Raw genomic sequence first — 15,346 nt, forward strand, 5'->3', positions numbered from 1 at the left:
ATCATTTTTTCAGAAAGTTCTGGTTCAAACGGTTGTGTCAGACACCTTATTTCGTTCGACCGTCTGACACTCGAAAGAAAAATATTATAAAGAAGTTTTCTTCTTCATTTAGTTCACTCTCAACCACTATATCAGAGCAACTCTTCATATTCTCCCACATTCAAAATTCAAAATTCATCTCATTTGTGATCAAGTTCCAAGAAATCGAGTTGCCAAACACCATTACATTCCTATTGCTCGTTCATTATCCCTCATAATTCTTCTAACTGCCAATTACCCCGTAAATTTCAATTCTCACCCAAAACCCTAACTACTCAAAGTTCACTCTCTGTGGATGATTCAAGCAGTCATTGTAGTTCATCTGTACTCGTAGTTCATTTCATTACACACTCATCATATTCTGCAATAACATCATCTTGCATTGCATCATGGTGAGAATTAGAGGAGGGTCTGTCAGTGCCAGACGCACCACAAGGTTCAGGTTAAGGGATGAAGACATTGACATTGTTGAGCCATCCACCACTAAATCTCCAAAGAGAGGAACAAAAAAACATGGTGGAAAACGGAAAGGTTCGACCCAAAAGAAACATTCAGAAGAGCGGCAAACTACTTCCGCTGAGCAAACCGAGGAACAGCCTACTGCATTGCCCCCAGTCAGTGATAGTGAAGAGGAACTGGAGCAGCCCACTAATGCTGATGCATCAGTCACGAAATCACCCAGAAAAGTGACTGAATCTCATAGCAAAAAGGGGAAACGGTCTGCTAAAAGGAAAGGGACTGCTCAAACTAAGGAAAGGCAAACTATTGATCCTTCTGCTGAGCAAAATGCTGAAAATCAGCAAACCCCTGAGACTTCCACCAGAAAGTCACCAAAAACAAGATTTGGTGGACAGGCTGATGAACATGTTGCTCAACGAAGTGCAAAAAAGAAACGAGTTGCCAGGGAACAATCTGAGACTCAAACTGCAGAGGAACCTATCCCCTTATCCAAGTTCATTGATGATGATGCCAGGGAGAGGTTCGAATGAATTTTACAGAAAGGGTTCATCACTCAGAGAACCATTCTTCCGTCTGAATTCCGTAAGATGGACCTTGAACCTCTTCTTGAACTTTTGTGACCATTCCCAATACCTATTACCCAGACATGTTTTACCAATTTTTTGCCAAACTTAAGAAGGGTAGATCACACACTGATTTAGTCTCACGTGTATAGAGTTGAACCTTGACATTGTCAACACTATTATGAAAACCAAAATTGAAGATGACTTTAAAGGAAAAATTGTAAACTTCTTTTCATATGAAGAATTTCCTTTTGCCTATCATCATTTTCATGTTGCTAAACTGATGGCTTATTTTCAAACTCATTTTAATACTCCTGCTGAGACAAGATTGGAGGATCTCTGTCCTCAAAATTTGACCATCTTTTCTATAATTTTAAATCTGTTGGTCCTTACTGATGGTCATAGGACTGATGCCAACAAAATGGAGTTTTACCTGTTCTATTGCTTTCTTGAAAAAATCAGAATTAATTTTGGATTTGTTATGTGCAAATTCTTGTTCAAAATCAGTACTAATAGCCGTAGGAAACTTTCCTATGGAAAATTTCTAACTCCAATCTTTGCTCATCTTGAAATTTCCTTCACTAGAAAATCACCAAACAATAGTGCATCAACTGTTTTCTCCAAGACTTATTTTGAAAGAAAAAATTTGAAGTTTCTTGATGGTAAATGGTGCTACAAGGAAACTGTTTCGGAGTTTAGAAGGAAGAATTATCATGAAACTCCTGTTAGTCCTAGAACTCCTCGAGATCAGTCCATGTTGATTTCACCTTTTACTATCCATCCTAGAAAATCAGCCACTAAACCCTCTTCATCCAACTCTGAGGTTATTTCTTTGTTAGAGGATCTCAAATAACACATCCTACTTCTAGAAGATGATTTGATGATGGCCATGTCACCCGACCAACAAGCTACCTTCATTGACAAAAAAACTTGCTTGAGCCTCCTATTTCTCAAGACAATGAGAATGTTCATCAGAAAGAGTCAAGAGAGCCAACTGAGCAAACTTCTCATACTGAAACTACTACAGAGGTTCGTGCTTCCAGATTTTAGCCACAAGACAAAGGAAAGACTCCAATAACTGAAGAGAAAACTGAAGCGAATGATGATAAAACTGAAGAGGAAGAAGTGGATCCTGCTCAGTACTGCCTAGCAAGAAGAAGACCCGGATCATCCAAGATCACCATTTATGCACTTTAGGCATATTACACTTCATCATTTAGTTCATCATTTGCATCTTTTGTTTGCTCTATATTAAGGATTCTATTTCTTTTCTTTTCTTGTGCTGGTTTGTAAAACTATTTGATTATCTTTTATATATTGAATGAATGCTACTTTTGTGGATTATCCTTTAGTTTACTCTTAATTCAGTGTGGCATCTGATTTCTGATATTGACTGTCAATATTGATGGTGTGTTATTTTGATTTCTGGTTTTGTTGGTAATAGTGTTGCTGATAATATTAATGATGTGAATTGTTGGATTCTGGTTTCTGGTTGATTCAATGATGACAAAAAGGAGGAGAAATGGATATGCAATCTGGGATAAGTGTAATCTATACATGAGGGGAAGTCACTCTAAGGGGGAGTGTCCAATAATCTATATGTGAAAGGATATTATTCTGAGAGGGGGTATCCACTCCTTGGATGCATTAAGTAAGGGGGAGTTGTGCCTCAATTATTTTCCTCCATCCATTATTTTGTCATCATAAAAAAGAGGGTGATTGTTAATTTCAGTCTGTAACTTTTGATGATTACAAAACAAATGGATGTTACTAATATTCTAGCAATAGACCTTTTCAGAAATGGAGCAAAACAGATTCAAAGATTAAGTACAAAGGATGCTGAAGTTACTGTCGGACGCACAAAAAGACTGAATCGGACGTCCGACAACCATTGCGTAACTTCGGACGCATGAAGAACTCCACCCTCGGATGTCCGAAGATGTTAAGTCATTTCTTCTAAGTTCACTGACTTCGATCGGACGTGCAACATCAGAGCACCGGACGCCCTACAAACATTACGACACTTCGGACGCAAAGCTTTGGAGGCACCGGACGTCCGAAAAGAATTGAAGAAGAATTTTCAGTTTCATTTCCTACCCTCGAATGCATACATTGAAGGTACTGGACGTCCGAAATAATTCAAAAAAATTTCTTGAACTCACTGCCTACGTTCGGACGCAAGAAATTGGTCTACCGGACGTCCAACACTGCCAACGGCTAGTTGACTCTTCAACTGCCTTCTATCCGTTGGAAGCATTAATTGAAGAATTTTTTGGTCTCATATAAATAGAACAAGGTCAACCACTTCAAAGGACTTTTGCACATTGAGACTACATCAGATCAAGAGTAATTTTAGTAAGAAAATACTTTTCAAAGAAAATTTGTAATCTTAGTTGTGTAAATTTCGATAAGATTTTCTAATGTGATTCAATTATTTCAATAGTGTAATTTTGTGAGGGTTATCCGAGTGATAGTAAAATTTCCTTGCTTAACCAAGTGTGACTTGGAGTAAGGAGGAAGCGATCCTTCATTTGTACACAAAGATTGGTTATAAGTTGATCAATTTGAAGAAACTTACTTATTAAAGTGATGTTCAAACTCAAGAGGAGTTTGGTATTTGGTTTGATATTTTTTCTCTTTTACTTACTATCTTGCTATATAAATTGTTCATCTCTTCTACTCACAAGTACTTGTGCTTTCTCATTAATTGCATCATTGTGTGGTCTTTTAGAAAAAGATGGCAAGTACTCAAAAAGTGACTCACAATTTGGCCAGTTTTTAAAACTATTTAATTCACCTCCTTTTAGGCTGTCTTCGATTCTTACATAATTGAATCATTAAACCTACAAAAACATGAAGTTTTCACCATTAAAATTCATAAAAATGCAATTTTTACACTTTAAACCACAAAATGCATACTTTCACTAGATTCCTAGTTAATTAGCTATAAAAGTAGTTAAAATATACCAAAACTAACTAATAAAATACACTTAAAATATAGGCCTATCAATCGGGCCTAATGAGTCGGGGTTTGATAAGTTCAAATTCAGCTCATTTAATTTGAAACATTTTCGGGATTCGGACTATAAGATTCGGGTTCATAAATATGAAACTCATACTCATCTCACATAATATTCGAGTTGTGAGCTTTAATCGGATTTAGCCCAAACTCACTTATTACTACTTAATTTTCTTAATATAATTACTAAAACTATTAAGTTGTAAAACTAATTTAATATTTACAAGACTATAATATTACAACTAAACATGAACAAATAATAGTTCTTAAAAAGTATATAAACCAAAAAATTTTCAACAATATTTATATTTAATTCGTTCAAAATGCATGAAAAATAGTAATAAAACATGCGATCATAAGCCAAGACATCTTTAAAAGTTGAAACTTTTTTTTATAATCTTGTGTTTTAAATCCAAATATGCTTTGATGATTTGTGTTTGTAGACCAAAAAAAATCAACCAATATTATGCCAATACAAAAATTTACTCAACCAATAAGAAAAGTTAGAGATTTAGTTATGCATTACTAATATTGCTTATCAAGAAAACTCATGGAAGAGTCTTTAGATGTATTTTTATACTTTGTAATTTATATATATATTTAGTATTTAGTAATAATATATTTAGATATATAATTATACATAATATCAAAATATAAATATTATAAATATAGATAATTAAAGGGTCGGGTCTATATTGGGTTTGAGCCTAATAAGGCCCAACCTTGGCTCATATTTAATTCGGATCTAATTTTTAGACTCAAATTCAGACCGGCTCACTAAATGGTCGGGCTCATCGGACTTTTTGTCTAGCCAAACGAGCCAAGTTCGGGTGGCTCAGTCCCATTGACGATCCTATTAAAACACGTAAAATATATACTTGTCAATACTTTATAGAACTTTCACACACATAGAGTTCCGTAGCTCCTAGCCATCTTGGGAAAGATAGTAGCAATGCTCTAAATGCTCTGGGATGCTTAAGAATACAGTGGAATGATCATGGTGTTTGTATGTTAAATTGGCGTGACGGAGAAATCTTATGTCAATTGTCTTGAAATAAAATCCAAAAGCAGTAACTCTGATGTAAAATATGCATGTTTTTCAATTAAATGTTCTAAAGGTCAACCTTGCTTGTTTAATTTTGTCAGTACCAATGTTGAATAAGTCATAGAGTTAACTTGGATCAACGTTTTTTTTAATACATTCCTACTCCTTCCCACAGCCTTTCAATCTCAATTATCACCCATAAGATTTGAATCTTGAATATGATAATGACGAGAATTTGAAGAGCCTTCCCCTAATCACTAAGCTGACCCCAATGGTAACTTGGATCAATCTATTTCTATAAGAATGGTAAATATATATCATTATTACTATATAAAAATTATCATGAATTTTGGTACTTTGGGGTATAAGTGTAAGTATCATTGTGATCTTAGTTTTTGTTATTCTTGATTATTGAAGTTTTATATTATGCTCTTTTTAATTTATTATGATGATTAAAATTCATTATATTATATTTATTAATTTAGAAGAAAATAATGGTTCATCATTATTATTACTACATAACAAGTACCATGAATAGGTTTCTCCTGACCACTGAGCTAACTCCAATGGTTGGCAAATAATTAATTTTTACTTACCATGCAAATTTAGGTCATCCAACTCGAAAAAAAATTGTTTATATATCTAATTAAAAATTAAACAATTTTAGTGGCATTATTATAATTTATTTGTCATAAGAAAGAAAAAAGAAGTAACTAGAAATAGCGATATATTTAACTTTTAGTATGAAAAGGTTGTGTTAATTTGTGTTAGGTTTGGTGCAATGTTTATGATTATTTGTCTGGGTATGATGTGGGTCAAAAGTTGAGTTAAGTGCCCGTTTGGGGTTGCGGTAGATTATTGAAAAGTATTTCACTAGTACATCTTTTAATAAAAGTACTTATCAACCGTTTAAATGCTTTTAAATATATTGTTTGGAGATATAATTCAATAAATACTTATTGTATTGGATAATATGTAATTTAAAATTTTTTTAAAGTATTTTTTCTTTATTTGGTTCATAATATAGGATAAGATGATTAAATTTGATATTTTATTTTTTAAATCACAAAAATTACTCTAAAAGTACGAAATTTGATCTTTTGCTAAAAGCACTTTTAACACCAAAAATTTCACTCTTAATTTTATGGGATGATATTCATTAAATATTTTAAAAGTACTTTTAACATCTAAAAGTATTATTTTATCAAAAGCACTGCAACCCAAACAGGGTGTAAATATAAATTATTATTTGTGGTCCACGGCATGTGACTATTTGGTTAATTGTTTAGCCTTCTTGTTCTTGCATGGTCCTATTTTTAAGACAAAGTGTTCCTAGATTGTATATGTCTAATGTTTGTAACAGGTAAAAGTAGCCCCTCATTGAGTTAAATATGAATTATTATTTGTGGCTCACAGCATGTGACTATTTGTTTACTAATTGTTTAGCCTTGGTGCCTTCATGGTCCTGTCTTTTAAGGCAACGTCGTCCTAGATTGTACATCTCTAATATTTGTAACAGGTAAAAGCAGCCATCATGGTAGCGTAGTTGTAGGGGAACATATCAATAAATATGCCAGCGGATTTGTTGAGTTTAGGATCATGTAATGCTTTTTTTTTTTTTTTTGAGAAATAGGATCATGTAATGCTGAAATAATGAATTTGTCAGTATTAAAACATGTCAGGCACCGATCTTGGATATCCAGAAACTACAATTTTGCAGCATAGAGTTCCTGATAAAGTTGTAAATATGATTCTTTGAACTTTGGAAAATGAAGGTGTAATGGCTGTAACTATTAAAGGAGAAAGAATTAGACTGAGAATTGAGACAAAGGAGAAGAAGAATGTTATGACTCACAGCCATGATCATCATCACAGAACTTTCTCATTTATTTTGCCATGAACCATCTCCGTGGCTTGAAGCCCACCATAGTCACCATTCTCTTCTACAGACATTTCATCGTTTACCAAAATCTAACCATCAGTTGCTTGACAAGCTAGATATGATTCATCACATTTTCTAGTTTTTCTAAAATTTCCCTTAGAAGACGTAACCAAGTCAGTACTTGAAAATTGTGGGAAAGAAATCATACCAACATTTTTCTCAATCAACATCTGATTCAAATTACTGATCTTAGTTTCAAGAAGTTCATTCTTGAATTCTAATTCTCTTTCATTGCCTAACATTGAATGTTCCAACTCCCCTTGAACTAAAATGGCTGAAGAAGGAAGCTTTGGACTTTTACCAAACAGGTGGCGCTCTTCAATTGCAAAACCATAGTCACCTACCAAATGTTCTTCCATTTCACCATGAAGGACTCTAAACTTTTCCATTTCTACCATTGCCGAATATGCATCATTCCACTTCTTGATTGGGGTAGATGTTGAAAGAGGGACCTCCTTGGCTTGAATGGATGAGGCAAGCAACCCCATCTCCCCAATAATCCTTTGATGCTCTTCTATTGTGAACCCCCATTTATGACTGAGTGCCTGAAGCATAACGTTGAAAGTACATCTGCATTTGTACATGACACATCCAATTTGTGATAGCCTTTATTTTCTTTTGCAACCAAATGATCTTGGAATCTTTGAGTTTGTAATTCAATTTGTCCCTCCAATGCATCCATTTTTAGATCACCCCTCTGGATTTGATTTTCCAAGAGTTGATAGATGATGTTATCATCCATTGGTAAAATCTGACAAGCTTGTAATTTGGAAATCAATCCAAAATGTTGGTGGATTAATGGTGTCTGTTGAAGAATTACACAGAAGGAATCGGAGAAAGAATTATGAGGATTAGGAGTAAGAATTGAATAGGAGAGAGAAAGAAAAAAGAATTAGTAATAGGAAGAAGAAAGGAGCAGAAATAGAACAGAGAGAGGGAAAGGAAGAAAGAAACAGAGACGAAGAAAGATCTTGCAATTGTTGGGTTCCAAAAGCTTCCGTTCGAGGATCGGAAGCTCTGATACCAAGTATAATGGCTGTAACTATAAAAGAAAGAATCAAATAGAGAATTGAGACAAAGGAAAAGAAGAGAAATAGCAGAAATGAGAGGGATTTTGAGAAAGAAACTAGGGTTGCAAACGAGTCGAGTCGAGTCAAGTTTTGCCTAATCAAGCCTAGCCTTGACTTAGTTTTATCAAACTCGAACTCGAGGTCGAGCTCGACGAGCTACTAATTTAAAGCTCGAACTCGACCTCGAAAAATAAAAAATAATTATTTTATTTTTAAAAAAATAAATAAAATAATCCTTTTTTCTTAGTAAATAATAAAATATTAGGAATTTATATGTAATTTTACTATTAAATTAAAATAAAAAATATATATATGCACTCGAACTTGCAAGTCGGCTTAATATTTTTGAGTTCGAACTTGAGTTCGATTTGGCTAACTCAAGCTTGACTTGAACTCAATATTGATCAATCTCGAGTCAAGTTTTGACTTGCAAGCGGTTAGATTTGTTTGCAACCCTAAATGGAATAGAAAGGTAGAATATTATTCAGAAAAGGAAGATTCACAATCAAACTTTAGCCACTTCTTCCTACATTCAATGCTTATTTATACAGCAGAATTATTCCTTCTCCTAACTACTACTGCCAGCTTGACAATAACTGTCTAGTAACTACCACTAATCATTAGTGCTAATGAAGTACTCCAGATGTTCCAACTAAAACTTGATCAATCATGACCTGATGATGATCATCATGGCCGTGGGTCATAACAAAATGGGATGTTAGTGACAATATATTGTTGCTCAAAGGGGAAAGGTGTGCGGACCCGTAAAATTCCCTTATTTTATATCATTTTATTCTATTTCTTTCATGCATTTTCTTTATTTTATTGTACTACCATAATTTTCTAGACATTTTATAAGTGAATATAGTTTTTAAAACATTTTTCTAGTATAAGTTAGTTCGTGTTAATTTGGAAGTGTATTAAGGATGTGGGACCCACTAGTGCGGTTAGTGCGATGAAATTTTGACGATTAAGTGAAGTTTTGCATAAAGGGATATTAATTTTCAAGGTGCTAGGAGATAATTAGAGTTTAGCTATATAGATTACTCTTGGAGGACAAAGGGATGAGAATAAACAAAGGAAAAGCCAAGTGTCATGAAATCAATGGAGGTTGGACTTTGACCAATTTTCACCTTTACTAAATACAAAAAATTGATCAAACCTTCTTCATTTTTCTTGTGGCTTGGCTGAAACTTTGAGGGAGAAGAAGAGAGAGAAATTTCATCTTGCACTCCAATTTCCAAGCTCAATCTCGAATTTCAACTGTAACTTTTGCAAATCACTCCATAAAAGTGCTAGCCAAAGTAGTTTCCAAGGTGGTTGCGGAGTAAATTTGGGAGGAAGAAGCCTAAGCTACCATCTTTCTTGTGGTTATAAGGTAACTTGCCAAGAAAATCCCTTTTTACTTCTAATACTAGCATACTTGTGGTTTGGAGTTGCAAAATATGTAGTTTTAAGAGATATTTGATGACTTGAGGTGGTGAGATGGGAAAATTTCAGTTTATGGTGAATATTTTGCTCTTATTTGATGCTTGAGCATTAGCCTTGGATTGATAGATTTGTTATGTGCAATGTTGAGCTTTTATATGTTAGGTTTACTTGTCTACAAAGAATTTCAGCTTGTATGTATAAATTGCAGATTAGGGTTTCCATTTAGGAATGAATCTGTCCTGTTTCTGATCTGCATATTCGTCCATGTTAGAGGCCGAATCAGGTCTAGGTCAAAATATAAAAGTTATAGGGAATGGAGTTAACTATCTTCCTGTAAAATTTCAGCTCTATCTGAGCACTGTATCCTATTAAATGACTAAAATACCCTTGACTGCCCAAATAGCCTATTTCACAAATAGTTTTCTGTTTTCTCTGAGATTTTGATTTTTGACATTGAAAATGCAAGAACTGGGTGTTGATATCTTCATAGGAAATGTAGTCTATGTCTTACCTTCAAAATGCCATAAAATTTACTCCAATCTGATAAGCGTAGCTTCAGTTGTGACCAAAACGCCGGGAGATGGCAAACCTGCTACTTAGCCATTCGTCTTTAAAACTGGTTTCCAGCTTTGATTTTGATGGGTGCATTGCTAGAATTGACTTGTATTTGGATGAATTTGAGCCTCGTTGAGGAACTATTATGTTAAGTTTACTTATGTGTTGAATTTGGATAAGTTGAGGAAAAAAATGAAGCCATAAATGGCTGGAATATAGTGAAATACAAAGGGCATGCTGTCCAAAATTTTAGAACTACTTGATTCCTTTGAGTTTGGATTGACTTTGGCTGGAAATGAAGGGCTTTGGGATGTTCATGTTTTTTAGACCAACCGCTACTTTTTTACTCCAATCCACATTGTTATCTCTTTGCACTAATAGTTAACTTGACTAGGCATACGACTTGTAGTTGGGCCTCATTTGTCCATTTTCATTTCCTAGGTTTGTGGATGAGGAAACTATAATTGTTTTACCTTGGTTGTTATTAGGACACGACGGTTATCCAAGCCATCCTTTGAGAGGAAACTTTTGAAGTTATCCTTGCTTGAACTGGTGAGTGTACCACTCGCATGACTTGTTTCTTAACTGTTTTACCTGTACTTGCAATATGTGACTTGAATGACTGTAACACCTGCTTAATTCTGGACGAGACGAGGGTGTACTTCATCACACTCGTCTCTCTTACTTAATTGTCAAGTCACTGTATAAGATTGAACCTGTTACTTGTGCCTGTTATAAGGTTGAACCTGTTACCTGTGCCTGTTATGATGTCGTTTGGAGGCTTGTATCCAACGACCTTCTGGTGAAATCTAAAGCCTCATTGGTAGTTAATTGAATCGAGCCAGTAAGGGGCTTGGTTGAGGAAAATTGACAAGCCATGAGGACCTGTTTCTTGGGAATCTTTGGGTATTGGAGACTTTGGATTCCTGGTATACTCAAGTATTACCATTCTTATTCCTGTTTGGCGTTCGGGCCCGACAAGGGTATGTTTGGTGAACGAGATTTGGCGTAAGAGGGGTCTACGGACATGTTTGTTTCATTAAACGTTGACGGAGGGTCAACGAGTTTGGATCAAGTACTGCAACGGGAATTTGGCTCTTGAGAGCCACCTATATCCTTTCTATTTGAGGTGTTTGTTCATTTTTTTATTTGGTGTGTATATGATTGATTAAAAGGATGATCCATGATTCTTGACTGTTTGTACTTCTGGTACCTCATTCAGCGTAAGCTCACCCCTTCCGGTTACTTTTGTTTTCCTTACAGGGTTCAACATGTTGGAAATCATGATTTTGAAGAAAAGAGTAGAACTAGTGATAGACATCCCTTTTGATTTTGCTTCTCTGAAATGACCCTAATTGTACTTTGATCACTTGTGAATATTCCGACTTGTATTGGTAGTTAAACTTTTGAACCTTCCAATGCATATATCTCTAACTGTTTAACCATGTAAATTAAGTGTACTTGTTTGAGATGATATTTTTATTTGGCTTGGGTGAACTTTTCTTGTATCCGTTGGGAGTCGGGTGAGTGCAGAACTTGAACGAGGAAGAAAACAATTCTGACGGGGCACCTGTTCCTTTCCATTTTCATTGGAGCGTTAATCGAAGTTCTATTGCATCGTTTGAGTTAGCTAGTTCCATTTCCAACCATTCATGTTCTCGAAGTTCTTTCGCACATCGGTAGGGTTTACATGTGTTTCAGTTAGTAATCCTAGCGAGAGCTGGACAGGCGATCCGCCGAACCCTTTGGTTTGCCTTAGGGGGAGGTGAGGTTGTCACAACAGGAAAAAGGACCAAGGAAATTATATGTGCTTAATGTTAAAAAATCATGTTACTTCATTTCTTATTTACAGGAGCTCAATTACATGCATCTTTTGCAAGCTCATGAACCGAAAAATGCCACCGGAGAGTGATTGCTAGGACTTTAATGCAGGTTCTGTATATGTTGCTGAAGAAGTTGAAGTCTAAAGGAAATTTAGTTTTGGCAAGAAACTTCTATTGTAATTATAAATCTTTGACGTATGTTTGTGACCTTGCATAACTCACTACAGTTATATATTTTGGCGGCATATAGACTTATATTCTGATGACTAGAATTATATGCATTGCTAAATTATATATTACTTTAGTGATCCTTAAATTATATACTAAATTTGATGGCTGATGCAATTATTCTTTATGATTGTTGTTGAATGTTTTAATTTAGGGATATTGTGTGTTTGGTTGTTTTTTGGGAATGCTTGTATTACAGGGCAAATATTGCCAAATTTCTTTAAAAAATCCTTGTCCCATTAAAACTTTGTTTAATGATTTTAATGAGAGGTGGAATGTAGGCTTCCTTTTTTGCCCCTCAGTCCACGAGAAAATTTTGTGTTGTTGGTGGGTTAATCTAAAAAGGACAAAATTGGCTAGACATATACAGTTAAGGGACTAAATTAGCCTTAATTAAAGTTTAGGGACTATTGCAGCTTTTGATAAATAGTTTAGAGACTATTTTGGCCTTTGCTCAAATTTTTTTGTTGAAGAAGACATCTTTAGTAAGTGTTATTTTGACTGTATTTAAATCCAGAAATTCTGAACTCATATCCATATGTTTTGCCTGAACCTACAACCGGATGACAACCCAAGTGCCCAAGCTACAACGCAATTAGACCAACCATTAATTCATCAATATTTCTTGACCGAAGACTCCTAAATGATATAGAAATAATACACAATATAATACAAGAGTTCAATTTCAAAAAATATACATCTCTTCATACTATATATATATATATATATATATATATATATATACTATATATATATATATATAAAAGGTACCATGAGTTTGGAGTGTAAGTGTAAGTGATCTTAGATTTTGTTATTCCAATTATACCCTTATTAATTGATGATTGAAGTTTCATATTATATTCTCTTTAATTTTTTATGATGATTGTTGTGGTCTTAGTTTTTATTAATCTAATTATGCCCTTATTAATTTATGATTTATGTTTCATATTATGCTCTTTTTAGTTTTCAATTTATTATGATGATTAAAATTCATTATGTCATAGCTGTTGATTTAAAGGAAAATAATGGTCGATGACAAGACAAATTTTAAGAGAGACTAAGCAGGATCTGGTCTTTGTTTTCGATTCACCCAAAGTACCATTCTTCCTAATAATTGGATTTATTGCATTTCAATAATAGCAAAAATTGTAGCAATTAAAAAAAACTGTAACTTTAATTAAATTTGAATTATAAAGACAATAAACAAAATATAACACTCCAAATCAATGTATCTTGTTGCTTTCTATTTTCGATTTTTTATTTCTATTAAAAATAATTTTTTTTAAAATATTATTTTATTTTATTGATAGGAGCAAATTTTACACACTGAGAAAGACCAATTCGAAGTACAGCAATCGACTGAAAAGGTAATAAATCAAACACAAAACCTCCATGTCTCATTCAACCGCATATTAGCTCCAGTTGTACTTTGTTCTCAGCCCTTCATACGCTTACTTTTCCGAATTGAAGGCATTCCTAATCTATCAAGTCGAATGGCCCCACGAACCATAGTTGGGAACGAATTAAAGGCCTCGTAAAGCTTGACTTGATGCTCTGGATGAAATACGCCCACATTAGACAGCACATCAGCAACTTTGTTAGCTTCCCTATAGCAATGCGAAAAACGATCAGGATCTTTCACCAACTGCCAAATCTGCCTAATCTCTCGTCGAATCTTCCAGGGGCATTGAATGCGATTCTGAAGAATTCCAACTAATAATAAAGAATCCGATTGAACATAGAGATTTTGAAAACCCCGATGTACACAAGTTTGAAGACCAATAAGGAGTCACAACCTAATTAAAATTTTAAGACTTCAAAAATATTATTATTGATATCAAACCAAGGTGCTATTACGATAACAAAATCTTTATCATTTATGCTTTATGTCAGATTTTGTCCAAAAAATTTTATAAATGAAAAAAAGAAAAACTCAATTATCTCTACCAATAAAATTTCAATTCTCAAAAAATGAACAGTTAGAAAGAAAAAATTTATATGTGGTGAATGATTTATACTCCATTGTTAATAAAAATAGCACACAAAATAACACATAGAGTTCAACTTCAAAGGATATATATATATATATATATATATATCTTCATTTTTTCAAAAAATGGTGCATATAACTTCATATTGAGGATGCATTATTATATAAAAAGTATTATAAATCTTGGTACTTTAGAGCATAAATGTAAACATTATTGTGATCTTAGTTTTTTGTTATTTCAATTATACCCTTATTAATTGATGATTGAAGTTTCATATTATACTCTTTTTAATTTATTATGATGATTAAAATTCATTATATAATATCTATTGATTCAGAAGCAAATAATGGTTCATTATTATTATTACTATATAATAACTACCATGAATTTTGGTACTTTGGGGTGTAAGTGTGAGCATTATTGTGATTTTAATTTTTATTAATCCAATTATGCCCTTATTAATTGATGATTGAAGTTTTATATTATGCGTTGTTTAGTTTTGAATTTATTATGATGATTAAAATTCATTATATCATAGCTATTGATTTAATGCAAAATAATGGTTGATGACAAGACAAAATGTTAATTATTAGAGACTAAATAGGATTAGGTCTTTATTTTTTATTTGTCCAAAATACCCTTCTTCCTCATAATTAGATTTATTGCATTTCAATAGTAGCAATAACTGAAAAAATGTACCCTTAATTAAATTTGAATTATGAAGACAATAAACAAATAAACAAAATATAACACTCCAAACTAATGTGTCTCTTTGCATTCTATTTTTAGTTTTTCATTTCCATTAAAAATTCTTGATTAGTCACGGCCGAATTAAATTTTCAAATCTTCAAAAATATTACTACTGATACCAAAACAAGATGCTCTTAAAATAACAGAATCTTTGTCATTTGTGCTTTATATTAGATTCTGTCCAAAAAATTCAAAAATAAAAGAAAAAAAGAAAAACTCAATTATCTCTACTAGTAAAATTTTAATTCTCAAGAAATGAACAATTAGACAGAAAAAATTTATATGTGGTGGATCATTTATGCTCCATTGTTAATAGAAATAGTACACAAAATAATACAAAGAGTTCAATTTCAAAGAATATGTATCTCTCCACTTTTCAAAAAAATAGTGCATGACTTCATATTGAGGAATTTCATTAAGCAATTGACAAA

Source organism: Coffea arabica, chromosome 3c, assembly GCF_036785885.1.
Source record: "Coffea arabica cultivar ET-39 chromosome 3c, Coffea Arabica ET-39 HiFi, whole genome shotgun sequence".
Taxonomy (NCBI): Eukaryota; Viridiplantae; Streptophyta; class Magnoliopsida; order Gentianales; family Rubiaceae; genus Coffea; species Coffea arabica.